This window comes from Nilaparvata lugens, chromosome 6 (genome assembly GCF_014356525.2).
Source record: "Nilaparvata lugens isolate BPH chromosome 6, ASM1435652v1, whole genome shotgun sequence".
NCBI classification, from domain to species: Eukaryota; Metazoa; Arthropoda; class Insecta; order Hemiptera; family Delphacidae; genus Nilaparvata; species Nilaparvata lugens.
In genome coordinates, this window is record NC_052509.1 from 66,907,828 (window position 1) to 66,924,844 (window position 17,017).

Genomic DNA, 17,017 nt, shown 5'->3' on the forward strand with positions numbered 1-17,017 from the left:
AATTTCGTTTACTTTCCCTTTGATCAAAGCTCAACAGAGCTTCAAAAGCAGCAGTTTATACAGAATCTGCAGTGGCACCGTAAGTGGCCAATAATTGTAGGGGAATCACACACCGGTAGGGGGGAAGGGCCCTCAACACCCTCCCGCCCAAAGGGTACAAAGGGTGGGGGGAGTTTAAAGGGCACGCCGTATTTGATAGCGGTGACCTCAGATCGGCTTCGTGGCACTCAAATAGATTTACGTCGGTTTTTAGGGCTCTGTTTACACATTAAACACTCTTTGTGTGAGTGGCAGATAGCGGATAAACCTGGGGGATGAGAGGACGATGGATTAAAGAGAGAGGAAAAAAGATGTAAATAGAGACGATTGAGAGACAGTGAGTGAGTGAGTGGGTGGTGATGTGATAATAAAGAGAAGTGAGAGGGAAAGTTTAGAGAGGACTGACAATGGAGGAAAGAGAGAGAAAAAAGATTAAAAGAGAGACAATGGAGAGAAAGAGAGAGAGAGATTGAGGATGACGATGATGTGAAAATAGAGGGAGGAGCGATGAAGGAGTTGGAAGGAGATTTACGATGGAGGAAAGAGAGAGGCAATAAGATGAAAAGAGAGAGAAGAGGTGATAATGAAGTTGAGTAATGGTTGAGTACTTGATTTATGTAGATTACAATAAATATATACTGGCTCATACACTTATATACAATAGCTTACAATACAGCGGAATTGTGGATGAATTTACATAATATAGATTAAAAAAATAATTATTATTTAGCTGTATAATATGATATGAAAAAAAGCAATTTGTAATAACTATAGATAAAATAGATAATATTGTTATGCATCTACATAAATTGGCGGAGCTTTGGACAAATCAATGTCCATTCTTTGGAAAGAATATTCGAAGTATTCTTCCCACTAACTCTCTACCAAAATTAAGAGAGAGGGTGAGAGTGTGGGAGAGAGAGTGAGTGTGGGTGGTGATGTGATAATAAAGAGAAGAGAGAGGGAAACTTGAAGAGGGTTGACGATACAGGAAAGAGAGAGGCAATAAGATGAAAAGGGCGAGAAGAGGAGATGATGAAAAGAAAGAGGGTGATGGAGAGAGAGAGAGAAAGAGAGGGGAGGGTGATGTGACAATAAAGGAAAGATCGAGGAAAGAGTTAGAAGAAGATTGGCGATAGAGGTGATAGAGTGAAGAAAAGACGAAACTAGAATGAGAGGGAGAAGATAGAGAGGAAGAAGGATGTAGAGTGAGAGAGATTGGTGATGTGTCAATTAGGAAAGAGAGAGGAAAAACTTGGAAGAGGTTTGACAATAAATTAAAGAAAGAGGAAAACTTTAGAAGAGAATTGGCAATAAAGGGAAGAGAGAGAGCAGGATAAAAAAGTGTGGAAAAAGAGGGAGAGAGAGAGGATGGTGATGTAACAATGAAGGATAGAGAGACAAAAAATTTAGAAGAGGACTGACAATGAAGGAAAGAGAGAGGAGAGAAGACAAAAAGAGAGAGAAGAAGAAGACGATAGTGAAGTAGAAAAGAGGGAGAGAGAATGAGTGAGAACGATGTTGTGACAATAAAGGACAAAAGGAGGAAAACTTTGGAAGAGGACTGACAATAAAGGAAAGAGAGAGGAAAAAAAGACGAAAAGAGAGAGAAAAGGGAGCCGATGAAGAGAAGTGGGTAATAGAAAGTGAGAGAGCGGATGAGATGTGATAGTAAAGGTGAGAGTGAGGAAAACTTTGGAAGAGGTTTGACAATAAAGGAAAGGGAGAGGAAAATATTTGAAGGGGACCGACAATAAAGGAAAAAGAGAGTGGAAGAGGATGGAAGAGAAAGATAGAGTGAGTGAGAAGGTGACGTGACTATAAAGAGAAAAAAGAGCTGGGAGAGAGTGAGAGAGAATATGAAAAGAGTGTGGAGCCGATTGGCTACCGACGTGCTAACTGATTGATGACACCACTCTACTACCCATCCCACAAACGTTGGTGCCAGATTAATCACCGAGACCCTCTTCACACAACAATTTATTTATCAAATGTTCACGCATTGCGGTCGAATCGTTAATTAAGCTAACCTGCTTGTAAGCTTTACATTGATGTCGCAGCATTATTCAAATCGAATCAAATTTATGGGCTCAAAATAATACGCAAAATCAATACATAATAAACTGATATGATAAGAAAAAATCTGGTGTGGCACAATAACACAACTTTCCTTGCCGTTATGGAAATTGATCACCTGACGCTAGTGTTCCCGCGCATCTCAAGTCTACTATTCAAAGATTTGAGCCAGCTGGTGACCACTACCTCCGTAAACAAAGACAATAGTTCATTCTGTTGACGTCAGCACAGGTAGGGCTCCTATACCAATGAAAATTTGTTGATTTCAGCTGATCTATGTCAGCTAGTGTTTTCATTGGTGTAGGAGCCCTACCTGTGCTGACGTCACCAGAATGCGCTATGGCTTTGTTTACGGAGGTAGTGTTGACAGGGCAATAACGCTGGAGACAGACATGAGGTCTGCTATATCTTCATAGTGAATGATTTAATAGAATCAACAATAATTTGCAATTGAATAATCACATTTTCTGGAATTTAAAGCTCATTTTCAATTTTAGGTGAAAATGTTACTGAACATTAATTGTAGAGATTTTTATGCTCAATCTTTTCCACTTCGAAGTTCTTGTTCGAATTGTATCTGATACCTGATAATTTGGAATCTAAAATCAAATTTTGCATAGATGGGGGGGAGCTCCTGAAAATTTTACAGATATGAGACTTGTGGCAGCTCTATCAAGCTTATCGATGACTATTCTAGGTATGAATTTGATCAAAATCGTTGGATCCGTTTTCGAGAAAATCACGAAAAACCCTGTTTTTGACAACATTTTCGCCATTTTAGCCGCCATCTTGAATTGCATTTGATCGAAATTGTTTGTGTCGGATCCTTATAGTGAAAGGACCCTAAGTTCCAAATTTCAAGTCATTCGTTAATTGGGGAGTGAGATATCGTGTACACAGACGCACATACACTCATACACACACACACACACACCACACACACACACACAACACACACACACACACACACACACACAACACAACACACACACACAACACACACACACACAGACCAATACAGACCAATACACATACAGACCAATACCCAAAAACCACTTTTTTGACTCAGGGGACCTTGAAACGTATAGAAATTTAGAAATTGGGGTACCTTAATTTTTTCGGAAAGCAATACTTTCCTTACGTATGGTAATAGGGCAAGGAAAGTAAAAATCATAAAAGGAGAAAAAAATATGTAATGATTGAATTTCTTGAAATTAATTGGCATTAACATCAAAACCTTACCGGGTCAACTTTTGCAATCATTGGTGTCGGAGTTGAAGTTGTTATGTATCCTTTAACTTCAACTTAAACTCTACTTCACTTTACTACCCCCAACAAAGAAAGCTATAGATGCTCGTCCATTGCAACAGGTTCATACGTCCGTGTACGGCCGTCACCGGCCGATCAAGTTTTCGATCCGAATTGAATGGGATTTTCCGGCTTTATCCGTCCGGAGTCTAGCTGAGACAACATCATCCTAACCTCAAAATTGTTTCACAGTCTTGTCTGTTGAACTTGTTCTGTTCTAAGGTGCGTACAGATATACGCGCCGCGAACATGAGCATTCACTTTTAATCAGCTGATGCCAAGCTTTTTATATCTGTATCTTACCGTTTCTGTAAAAATACAGGTATAGTACGTCCAGAAAGTAAGTTCCGTTTCAATTTATATCCGCTGCAGCTCTGCGATCGCAGTTCCGCACATACGCGGTAGACGCTCTGTATCAAGAAGAAACGTGCGCCATTTGGAGATCGCTGTCAGCCACGTACGTTTTGTTGTGCTTGTTTACAATGTCGGTGTTGATTGAGAATCCCACCGCTTTTGAAATCAGGTCTGTGGTTCGTTTTCTGAATGCAAGGAAAGTGAAACCAAGTTAAATTTATCGGAAAATTTGCAATGTTCATGGACAAAGTGCGATGAGTGATTCAATGGTGAGAAAATGGGTCCGACAGTTCAATGACAGACGTAGTGATGTGTCTGACGGACGTAGTTTCCAACTGGTTGAAGACACAGGCGGCAAATTTCTATGAAGAAGTTATACAAAAACTTTCTAAATTTCTATGAAGAAGGTATACAAAAACTTTCTAAATTTCTATGAAGAAGGTATACAAAAACTTTCTAAATTTCTATGAAGAAGGTATACAAAAACTTTCTAAATTTCTATGAAGAAGGCATACACAAACTTGTGCCACAAGTTTGACAAATGTCTGCAAAATTTCGGTAGTTATGTGGAAAAGTAGTTTAAGAGTTGTAGAATTTTGTGCAATAAATAACTTTTTTGTATCTGTACACAATTTAATTTTATTACCAAACGGAACTTACTTTCTGGACCTACCACGTAGTCAGCTGATTAAAAGTGAATTGCTCATGTTCTCATCTGTACGCACCTTCTGGCAACCAGCCAACTACTGAACTAGACTGACGATAACGGTTCCAATGAACGACCGTGTTCGGCCGAATTAACGGCCGGCAGATTCGTCCGATCCAACGGCCGAAAGGATCGGTTGAATACGGTTCCAGTGGACGGTTACCCTGAATCATGCATTATTCAACATGACGAGTTCTCTTCAGTGCAAAATATCGAAGAAAATGTGCATTATCATGAGACTTTTGAGAAACTGAGGTAGACTCTCGATGTTCCAACTGGTAACTTATATTTTATTGAATGAGTGATATTGTCCACAAATCCACTTGTTCATCGACACAATCAAGGAGAATAACAAAATAGTATTAACATTAGTGAGTTATAGCATAGAGAAACAATAGCGTAAGTAGATATCCCATGGTATAGGGAATTTATGTCGCAACTTTTACTGTTATCTCAAGCTGATTACTGTTAATTATTGTCAATTTTTACTGTTTTGTTGGGGTGATAGTGTATGAACGGCACAATTTGAGAGACTACCAGTGTCACACAGCTGCATAGGAAAGAACTACGTGAACTATCGACTTGGGATAACAGTAAACGTTGCGACATAAACGCCCTATACCATGGGATATCTACTTATGCTATTGTTTCTCTATGGTAATATTGAGTATAGTATTCACATCTACATATTATTGAGTGTTCATATTTTTTATTTATTCATTTATCTATTTATTTATTTATTCATCTACTTATTCGTATACAAATACAATTCAGGTGAGAAAAACAGGCATTCGCCTTAATTGATATCCATATTGAGTGTAAATGTTGTCGAAGCCAATAACTTATTGAAAAATCTTGAGTTTTTTGCGGTTGTTGCCTTATCAGTCTCTAGCATACTGAATGCAGTGGGTAGCAGAATATAGCCTACAGATAGTGTGACTGAAGCGCTTCGATTGGCCATTAGCTGTTGACCAATAGAGGTTGAGCTCGACTGCCATTGGCCGAGATGGGACACAGTCAAGTACTGTACTCCGAATATGGTCATGAGAGCCGGTAAACAATAACACAAGATGGGAGACTTACACCACTGTGGCAAACGGGTTGATTCTGTCATTGAGGGTCACATAAACAAAGTAAAATTTGAAGTTTGAAGATGGTAGAATTATTTGAAAATGGTACTTTGAAAAATGTTTCTAACAGGATAATTTTGTCATTATAAGTCACAGAAACAACTTTTTGTGTAGTTGAGAAGTTGATATTGTGGTAATTATTCATATTGAATGAAAAAGACTAAGAAATTGTCAAAAAACCACTGATTTATTAATAATTAGAAAGACCGGCTTCGGTTATTACACCATTGTTAATCTCTTTAGTTTTAGTTTATCAGAGATTGACAATGGTGTAATAACCGAAACCGGTCTTTCTAATATATCAATAAATCAGTGGTTTTTTGACAATTTCTTAGTCTTTTTCATTCACAGAAACAAAGTGACATTTAAATTTGAATGTTAATGGGAGATTAATAATTCAATATCGGGGGACCGAGCTTCGCTCTGGAGTGTAAAAGCATAGAAGATTTGTAACGAAAGATTGAATTCATAGTTTATATTTATTTATTCATTTTCTCAGTCGTGCAATTATTTTTACAGTTATATGAGGATGCAGGCCCATGCCCAAAACTGTCCCTTTTTAAATCTATACCACAGTCCAAATCAAAATCTAGGATAAGTCACTATCACTCATCAAAATAACAATCTATTCACACTTCAAAAAACAAACACATCATCAATTACAAATAGATTTACTATGAATTCGACTATGTTTGCCACAATATTTGTTAATATACTATATTCTACACTAACAGCATCTAGTTACTATTTTGGTCTTTCTGAAGTGAACATGTTTTCTAAAAAAAAGAGAAATAAACGAAAATAAGTTCCTCTTGCTGAATTTTTCTTCTCGTGAGATCAGCTGGATGATCCCACACACATGCACTCGTTCACTCTCCTCCATCACGGTATCGACCGACGAAAAATTGTCCAGCTGTTTTTCCAGGGACGTATTTTTCTTTTTAAAGTCCTTCAGCGAGTTATCCAAGGGTTGAGAACTAGTGCAATCGAATCTTCATATCATAAACCCACTTTGTTCCAAATTTCGTGTTTTCGCTCATGATGTACACAACATTTTTCCTCCATCTACATGTTTTGATAAAAACTGCAAATAATAGTTATTTGTATATCTAGAGTGAAAAGTACGACTTTTTCTCCCTGAGGGAATAGTTTGAAGCCCGAGGCGAAGCCGAGGGCAACAATTTTCCTGAGGGAGAAAAAGTATTTTTCACTCGTGATGTACACAACATTTTTCCTCCATCTACATTTTTTTATAGAAACTGCAAATAAAATCATTTTAATAACTTACGTATTGGTGACAATATTTCCTAACAACATAACCTAAAATCTAAAACTTTAAAACCGGCCGTCTGATTGACACTGCCAATTGCGCTATCTATCGGCTAAAGTTGTAACAAGTATATCAGCTGGGTGTTTACCAAAACTGGCTGACTCCAGATCACGCGGTTCAGATTTGAATTGCAGATCAAAAATATTTGTTGGCTGGTATTTTGAATAGAATAAAATATTTTAAAAATTGTATAAATTTTTATCGTCTACTAATATTAAGAATATTAATTATCATACAAACATATATTTCATGAGTTGATAAAATTTCTGGTTGTGGTATTGAATTCAGTTGACTCAATGACAGACACCTCTATTATGCTTTCTCATCTGAGCTTAGACCTTCTAACCTATTACAATGTAAGTTTCAAAATAGAGATGCTTCCCATGTTATTTAAATGGAGTCACTTTTACTCCCTAGGGAGTTTTTCTGTTTTTTACTACCGAGAGCGAAAAAGTGACACTTTAGTATTATGTTTCAGGGAGTAAAGTAAGTACTTTAGACAGTATGTGGAGGAAAAAGAAATTTGTCAAGCAAAGACCTCAAAAAATCTAATATCGATCCACTACAATCATAATTTGATTCAGTATTTCAATTGAATGATGCTATTATAACGTGCACCTCACTTTAATTTGAACATCGCGATACAGTCGAAGTTGACACTCGAAACTGAACCCTGATAGCCTCTATTGATTACAAGCTGCACAGTTGTTATCAAAATCCACCTTCTACCCGGTTAATTACACTATCCTTGATATTCCCTGCCGAGTTGATCCAGGTAATATCCAACTCCATTCTCTGTGATTGATGAGTCAACCAAAGTCCCTAACAAAATTGACAAAGGCTATCTCACTCCATCACTCTGTCTCTCTCATACACACTGTTTTGAATTGACAAAGGCAATGTCACTCCCTCGATGTGTCTCTCTCATTCAAAATATTCCGATCAGCTATATATAACCCCGGCTCTCTCTGAGAGTTCTAAGAATTCTCTCTAACCCTCTCATAATGGAATTCACATTTTGGTAGAGAGTTGGAGGTGATAATATTTCAATATTTTTGAGTAACCTCAAAAACAGTGTTCTACAAAAACAAAACTTGTTCCGGGTACTAATGTTATTTTCTAGTGTCATCATGATTTTAGCTTGATGAAACATCGAAACTAGTTGGTTCAAATAGGAAATAGAGAACGGGTACTAGTATTTTTCTTTGATGATCCAAACTATCAGCATATTTTTGAAAGTGAAGCATTGATCTCATTTTCAAGGTGATTGCTTGGTAATGAGTTTATTAGTAAATGCAGTTTGGAGTAAATGGAGTGAGTTGATAATGATGGATAAGTTGATGTATGGAGTGAAACAAACAGCGACAACATCTCACTACAACAAAAAATCACAACAATTTACAACAACAAACAGCCACAACAATTTACAACAACAATCAGTGACAATTCTCTACAACAAACAACAGCAACAATTCACTACAACAAGTCACTACAACAAACAGTCACAATTCTCTCCAACAAACAACATAAAGTCACTACAACAAACAGTCACAGAAATTTACAACAAACAACAACCGCAACTCACTACAACCAACAGTGACAACAACTTACTACAACAATTTACAACAGCCAACAGTGACAGCCATTCACTACAACAAACAGCCACAATTCTCTACAACGAACTGCGGCAACATTCCACTACAACAAACAGCGACAACATTTTCACTACAACAAAAAGCGAAAACATTTCACTGCAACAAACAGTGAGAACAGTCTACTTCAACAAACAGCGACAACATATCACTACGACAAACAGCCATAAGAATTTACAAAAAACTGTGACAACATTTCACTTCAACAAACAGCGACAGCATTCCACTACAACAAACAGCGACAGCATTTCACTACAACAAACAGTGACAAAATGTCAATACAACAAACAGCGACAACATTTCACTACAATAAACATCCACAACAATTCTCTACAATCAACATCCACAACAATTTACAACAACAAATAGCGACAACATTTCACTACAACAATAATAGCAACAACATTCCACTACAGCAAACAGCGACAAAATTTCACTACAACAGAAAGCGACAACATTCCACTACAACAAACTGTGACAACATTCCAATACAACACACAGCGACAACATCTCTCTACAACAAACAGCGTCAACAATTCTCTACAATGAACATCCACAACAATTTATAACAACAAACAGTGACAACATTTCACTACAACAAACAGCAACAGAATTTTTACTACAATAAACAGCGACAACATTTCACTACTACTAACAACTACAAAATTTCACTACAACAATCAGCGTCAACAGGTCTCTACAATAAACATCTACAACAATTTACAACAATCAACAGTGACAATATTTCACTACAGCAAACAGCAACAGGATTTTCACTACAATAAACAGCGACAACATTTCACTACAACAAACAGCCACAACAATTCTTTACAATAAACATCCACAACAACTCACAACAACTATTCATAACAACAAGTATTCACAAAAACTATTCACAACAACAACTATTCACAACAACAACTATTCACATCAACAACTATTCACAACAACAACTATTCACAAAAACTATTCACAACAACAACTATTCACAACAACAACTATTCACAACAACAACTATTCACTAAAACTATTCACAACAACAACTATTCACAAAAACTATTCACAACAACAACTATTCACAAAAACTATTCACACCAACAACTATACACAACAACAACTATTCACAACAACAAGAAACGCCTCACAAACTTGGAACGATTTGATAGAGCTGACATCTCCTCCCTCGCTAAACAACAACTTTGAGAATAATTGAGTGGATCAGTATTCGAGATTGCTACTAAGCTAGAAAACTATTAACCATTGTGCGACGCAAGATCTGCTCTTGAGTTTGACAGTCCCGAGTTCGAGCACAAGCTCCAGTTATATTGTTGGAGTGGAATTATTGTTACAGTCAAGCAACGTTACAAATTAATATCAGATTAAATCATGAACGCCCACTCTACTCGAGTTTAGTGGAATTGAGATGGTTTTTTTTTCGTAAATGGAAAATTGGATTGTTTTTGAATAAGATATAATATATCAAAGGTTGTGATCTCTACCCAGGTTTATGAAAAGAAAGTGAAATATTCTATGTCTGTGACAAAAATGTAACTTGATTGACCCAATCTAAAGATTCACAACTTTATTGAAAGGAGACATCGCTTTACTTTGAGTTGAGATTATCCTCTATATATTGATACTAACATCATAAGTAATACAATTCATTTAATTATTTACATAATCAATACGTTCAGTCCCAAGTTGATAAAACATAAGTTATCAATATGCTACTAATTTTGAACTCAATTTGAATTTGAGAAAAGAAGTGGAGGGAGATTTATGTCAATGTTATGACTGTAAGGGACATGGTGTGATGTAAGCTCATGAAATCCTTATATGGATACAATGATGATCTCGATATTCGCGTGAAACTCAACACTTGATGGAGTGACAATTGATTTACCTTATGAGATGTTTATGAAGGTCTTCACTGTAGTGAGGTCCACGTTATAATGGCACTGGAGAAAGATGGGGGAAAAGGGTTGCTGATTCTCTGCCTTGACATTGCCTTCTTTAGCTGATAACAGTTGGCTATATCTGATGTAATCCACTGTTCATCCTTGTTTGAAATAATAAATTTTATTTTAATCATCTGAAAATTATATTTTCCATTGTCTGAATAATGAATAATATCGGGGCACTGAGCTTCGCTCGTTATTTTTTTCTATTGATAAACAGAACACAATTCTCTAAAATGATCGTGTTCTTATTTTACAGCTGGCTTTATGTCAGGTTATGAATTTCGGGGATGCGATATTTTGATTATCCACAGAATCTCTCGCTCACTTATCACTATCCACAGCCGATGAAAGTGTCAGCTGTTTCAGCCAAGGATGAATTATCCTTTCAATGTCGTTCAGCGAGTTTTCTCAAGGATGAGACCTAGTGCAATCAAATTTTTAATCGTTAGAGCCTTTTTCCAGATTCTTTGAACATAAATAACTAGATTTAAAAATATAAACAGATTGTTGGGGTTTATAATCTTGAAATCCCAATTTAGAAATATCCACTACTACTTTGGCCTATTTTTATTTAATAAATTTGATATAGTTCCATATTTTTATATTTTAAAAGGTTCATTGTATTTCGTAATTGCTCCGAATAACTCAATCAATTAATAGGCCTAAGTTACCCATGTGGTGGTGATGAAATATGCAGGAAAATTTGGCAATATATATATTATTGATCAACTCACCGATAAGTCCTCATAAAACCGGTTGACACGATACAACAGCGACATATATGTGTTATCTCTCCTTCACATATGAAGCACGTTCAGTTCTCAGCACATCATCATACGGCACGATCCGACACACACCCGACAAACGATAAGACTTTTTTTTTCACCGCACTTCCGAGATGTGACGTCACACTCAATTGCCAAATTAAGGAAGGACATAGGATAGGTGGTGAATGGAATTTGATATTTTATTTTATTTCGAATTACTTCAATTTTTTAATAATTTGGAAAATATCATCTGTAGTATATTTTGGTTTTGGCCGATCAATCTATCAGCTGTATGGAAGGAGCGCTCTCTGTTATCGGAAATAGGAGATATTGAACTCATAGATTGGCGCCTACTTTCAAAATTCTTTTGATTTAGGCTGTTTCTATTTTTATTGTAAAATATGCCGTGACAAGATATACAGGAATTGCTCGCTTAATATAATAGGATTCATGATTGAATATTCTGTTCATTGACTACATTGTTGAGAAGGATAGTGCTATCTGCTTTGTCGAATGATAGACAAGGATAGCAATACCAGTGAACAATGGCCAATATCAATGCTGATCAAATACTGCCATTATAACGTGGACCTATAGTGAGGACTACTCCAAATACTTTTAATGAAACTGTGAGTTGGTATTACTCCATTTGTCTCAGATTTTACGTGTATTTTTGTTTCTTCCTTAAATCATTATTAATCTGATTATTTGTTTTTCCTACAGTTACGTTGAAAAGTGGCCATTGCTGCACTGATTACAGAACGCAAAGAATCACTTTTCCACTCTAGTGCGGGAAAAATTTCTCTGCACTCCAGATTTGCAACATGGCAACGCAAAATACTTAGTAGGTTATATGGAGCAACAGTGCAGCAAAATCAAAATGAAGTTGGTAACAGTGACTGCTGTGGCTGCTGTAGTGAGCAGAGGTGCAACGAAGCACAACGCGCTAATTATTAGTATTAGATATTATAACCAAGGACAACATTTTTATTCAATTTGACAATAAATTAAGGTTTTTATCAATAATAAAATTACACAGAAAAACATTTGATGCATTTCAGGCAATTTTACCCATAATTACCCACTTTTCATATTCAATGGTAACTGTAGGAAAAACTTAATTCCTCTGCTGCACTCAACAAACCATTCCGCCCTCGCCTACGGCTCGGGCGTAAACGTTTCTTTCGGTGCAGCAAACTGTCACTTTGCGCACTAGTTGCACAAATAACTATTGTGTACAGTATGTTGCAAAATTAGCCCACAGAATATAAGGTACGGTACTTTACTATTTAGGATCATGAATAGTATAGTGCTGGAAGAAAAATAGCCTAGCAAAGTCAGAATGAGGTGAAATTGGACGTTTCAGAGAAAACAGTTTGTCGTATAAAAGAGGGCGTCGCGTCGCATTGCACCCCCCCATAAACTGACGCGTTTTTACAAGCTGAAAAAACACAGAATGAAGAAATCTCTGAATGCATTTGCATATACTCAAATACGGTCACTTAACAGGGCTAGGTGAAATAATTTTGGTGGCGTTCCCTTCTTTTTTCTTCCTTTTCTTCCCTTCTTCTTACAAATAATGCCCATTCTCCTCCCATATTTCTTCGTGAATTGTAATTAATTGAAACATAGCGTGCTTAAAATACTACGAGATTTGTAGAAGTTGTAACATTTCCTAGTTTGTTTGGTATTGCGGTATTTTTGTGTTTCTTTCCCAATGTGTCAATGTCACTTTTTGAGCAGTTTGTATGCAATGATGTTGACTGATTTCACCACAATAGACTGAGGTTTGAAGCATTTATGGAAAACTACACAACTTTTTGAGTTGGAGTCACTCCAACTTACGTTATAAGTCACATTACTTTCCTTGCCCTATTACCATAGGTAAGGAAAGTATTGCTTTCCGAAAAAATTAAGGTACCCCAATTTCTGTATTTCTATACGTTTCAAGTTCCTCCGAGTCTCTACAATTAATGTTCAGTAACATTTTCACCTAAAATTAAAAATAAGCTTAAAATTCGAGAAAATGTGTTTATCCAATTGCAAAGTGTTGGCAACTGTTGATTCTATTAAATGATTCACTATGAAGAGATAGCAGACCTCGTGGGTCTCCAGCGTTAATATTACATCAATAAACATATTTCAGCTACGGTGCCGTCTATAGAAGGCATTGACAAGACTAAGGATCGGCAACGTTGATCTCCTATCTTTCTTCACTGCTATTATAACGTGGATTTCACTCTAGTTATATTAACTTTTGAAGTATGAGAAAAATTAAGTAGATAATGAAAAGATTGAGTCAGAGAGACAAAATGAGAAATGAATTAGCAGGAGAGGAAGAGATATTTCTATTGACGTGTCAAGTATGACAGTTAATAGAAACTAGAAAGTAATTTTTGGACATTTTATTAATTTATCAAAATTTGGGAATGGAATAGATTTTGCCTTTTTCTCCTTCATAATCATATTCATATGATTTGTGATTCTGTCCACGAATAAATAAATGAATGAATAAATAAATAAATGAAGAATAGAATTCAATTGAGTAGTGAGACATGAGTATTGAAGTCAATAGACAATAGAAGTTCTATAGACGGTATATAGAAGGCATTGACAAGACTAAGGATCTCCAACGTTGATTTCCTATCTTTCTTTACTGCCATTATAACGAGGACCTCCCTATTTGTTGTTTATTTGCCAGCTGGATCGAATCTTTGAACAGTAGACTTGAGATGCGCGGGAACACTAGCGTCAGGTGATCAATTTTCATAAAGGCAAGGAAAGTTGTGTGAGTGCATCACACCAGAGTTTTTTATTTTCTCTCAACTTCGGCTGACGGCAGAAAATGCCAAGTTAAATGAACTTAGAACATTTATTGATTTCATCAAGAGATCCTCATAATTTATTTATTGTTTTGTCTTCTACGTATTATATAAATTTAATATAAATACTGCTATAATATTGTCATGTAAATAAAGTTATTTTCTCTCTCTCTTTCTTTCTTTCTTTGGATGGATCAAAGACTATTTTTCTTTTCCAAACATCATAGAGTTTGAGGGTGGGTGGGGGTACTCACAAACTCACAATCATGTGGTTGAGAGGCAAGGGTGTGCGTGCGAGAGAGAAAGATGGAAAGAGAGAGTGAGAGAGTGAGCTGCTGGTGGTAGGTGGTAGGTGACAAACGTGAGAGCTTTGCAGTCGAGACAGAGATGGAACGACACTGGCTGGGTTAGAACATCCAGTTACCTGTGCTGGCTACAAAATGCGATTGTTGTCAGGGATAGGATTGGCAGAGAAGCTGATTGAGGAGGAGAGAGGAGAAGAAGAAGGAAAGGAGGAGGAGATTGATTGATTGAGTACTTTATTTATGTAGATTACAATATATACTGGCTTATACACTTATATACAATAGCTTACAATACAGCAAAATTATAGATGAATTTACATAATATAGATTAACAAAATAATTATTGAACTGTATATGATATGAAAAAGCAATTTGTAATATAATAACTATAGATAATTATATTGTTATGCAACTACATAAATTGGCGGAGCTTTGGACATATCAATGTCCATTCTTCGGAAAGAATATTAAAAATATCCTCCCCACTAACTCTCTACCAAATAGGAGAAGGAGAAGACAAGCAGGAAAAGGCAAAGAATGTGGAGTAGATGAAAAAGAAGAACTAGAAGGAGAAATAGAACGAGAGGAATGAGATGTTGAAAGAGAAGGGTGACAGGGAACAAAATAGGATGAAGAAGGAAAGAAGGAGAAGAAGAAGAAATAGAAGGTAAAGGAGAAGAAGAGAATAACAAGACGAACAAGAGAAGGAGATGTAGATGGAGTAGAAAACGAATAAATAGGAGACGATGGAAATGAGTAAGAGAGAATGAATGGAAAAGAAGAATAAGGGACGGAGGAGAAGGAGAAGAAGGACAAGCAGAAGGAAGATAATGTGGAGAAGATGAAAAACAATAACTGGAAGGAGAAATAGAATAAGTGGGAGAAGAAGGAGGAGAAGGAGGGCGACGAGGAAGAGATTAAGCATTCAGATGAAGAAGAAAAGAGGAAGGAGAAGAAGAAAAACAACAGCAATGGATGGAGGAGGAGGAGGGGAAGACGAAGTGGAAGAAGGAGAAGAATGTGGAGAGGATGAAGAAGAAAAACTGGAAGGAGAAGAATGAGAAGGAGGGGGTCGAGAATGAGAATAAGATGGAGAAGAAAAGAGGAGGGGAAAGAAGAAGAATAAGGAGAAGAAGATGAATAAGAAAAGAGGAGGGGGAAGAAGTAGAAGAAGGAGAAGAAGAGGAAAAAGAAGAGGAAGAAGTGGGAGAAGAAGAAGGAAAAGAAGAAGAAGAAGGAGAAGAAGAAGAAGAAGAAGAATAAAAAGAAGAAGAAGAAGAGGAAAAAGAAGAGGAAGAAGAAGAAAAAAAGAAAAAGAGGAAGAAGAAAAAGAAGAAGAAGAAGAAGAAGAAGAGAAGAAGAAGAAGATGATGAAGGAGAAGAAGAGGAGGGAGGAGAAGTGGAAGGTGTATTACTAGGAGAAGGAGAGGGCAAAAAAGAAGAGGATAGAAGTCTTGCGGGCTGCGAAACGACAACGAAGTGAATACGAAATGTTGCCACAGTGCGACAACGAAACGGATTGTTCACTTCATCTGTTGAATACACGACAGGGTGGTTTGAATACGTTGAGAGATTGACAAGCCACGAGAAACCACCAGATTGAAAGTTGAGTGTGGCGAATATGTAGGCTGTCAGACACTTTCCACCGTATATTGAACGATGTAGAAAAATCTGGTGTGGTGCACTCACACAACTTTCTTTGCCGTTATGAAAATTGATCACCTGACGCTAGAGTTCCCGCGCATCTCAAGTCTACTATTCAAAGACTAGCCGTCAGGCTCGCTTCGCTTGCCATATCCATCTAGCCAGGGGGCTCCGCCCCCTGGACCCTCGACTGGATCGTCCAAGAATGAGATTAGCAGGCTCGCTTCGCTCGCCTGCATTTTTATCATGTTAGGACAATCCAGTTAGGGGTTCAGACTAAACGTCTGGCTAAACGGATATGGCGAGCGAAGCGAGCCTGACGGCTAGTAATATAATATTCCCAGGATTGAAGTAGCAGTGCCCAATCAATTTTTCCGCGATAAATGCATTTAAATCTTCAACTTGGTGCCAACCTAACAAAGTCAATTCAACTTAATGCCAACCTGACAAAATTATTAATTTAGTTGCCAGTTAACAACTGTTTCGAAGAGGTACTCTATCTAGATTATAGTTCTATAGTAACATATGATATGGAAATTTCAGTTATAATTAAGAGATTGGGAGAAGAAGAATATACATGGTAAAAGGCGAACTTCAAACCCTTAAAAACAACCCTTAGAGTTAAAATATTGCCAAAAGATTTCTTAGTGCGCCTCTAAAGGGCCAACTGAACATACCTACCAAATTTGAAGGTTTTTGGTCCGGTAGATTTTTAGTTATGCGAGTGAGTGAGTGAGTGAGTGAGTGAGTCAGTCAGTCAGTCAGTCAGTCAGTCAGTCAGTGAGTAAGTGCCATTTCGCTTTTACATATATAGATTCGTGCCAGCTGTTGACAGGGCAATAACGCTGGAGACACACGAGGTCTGCTATCTCTTCATAGTGAATCATTAAATAGAAACAACAGTTGCCAACAGTTTGCAATCG

The 17,017-nt window shown here is 36.9% G+C and overlaps 1 long non-coding RNA gene across 1 annotated transcript; it reads left to right on the plus strand.

The window, feature by feature from the left end:
• The first annotated feature begins 4,291 nt into the window (after positions 1-4,291).
• Positions 4,292-16,610, plus strand: LOC120352094. The gene is made up of 3 exons (XR_005571700.1): positions 4,292-4,456; positions 7,002-7,003; positions 16,599-16,610. It is a non-coding gene; the product is annotated as an uncharacterized LOC120352094 (long non-coding RNA).
• Positions 16,611-17,017: the final 407 nt, after the last annotated feature.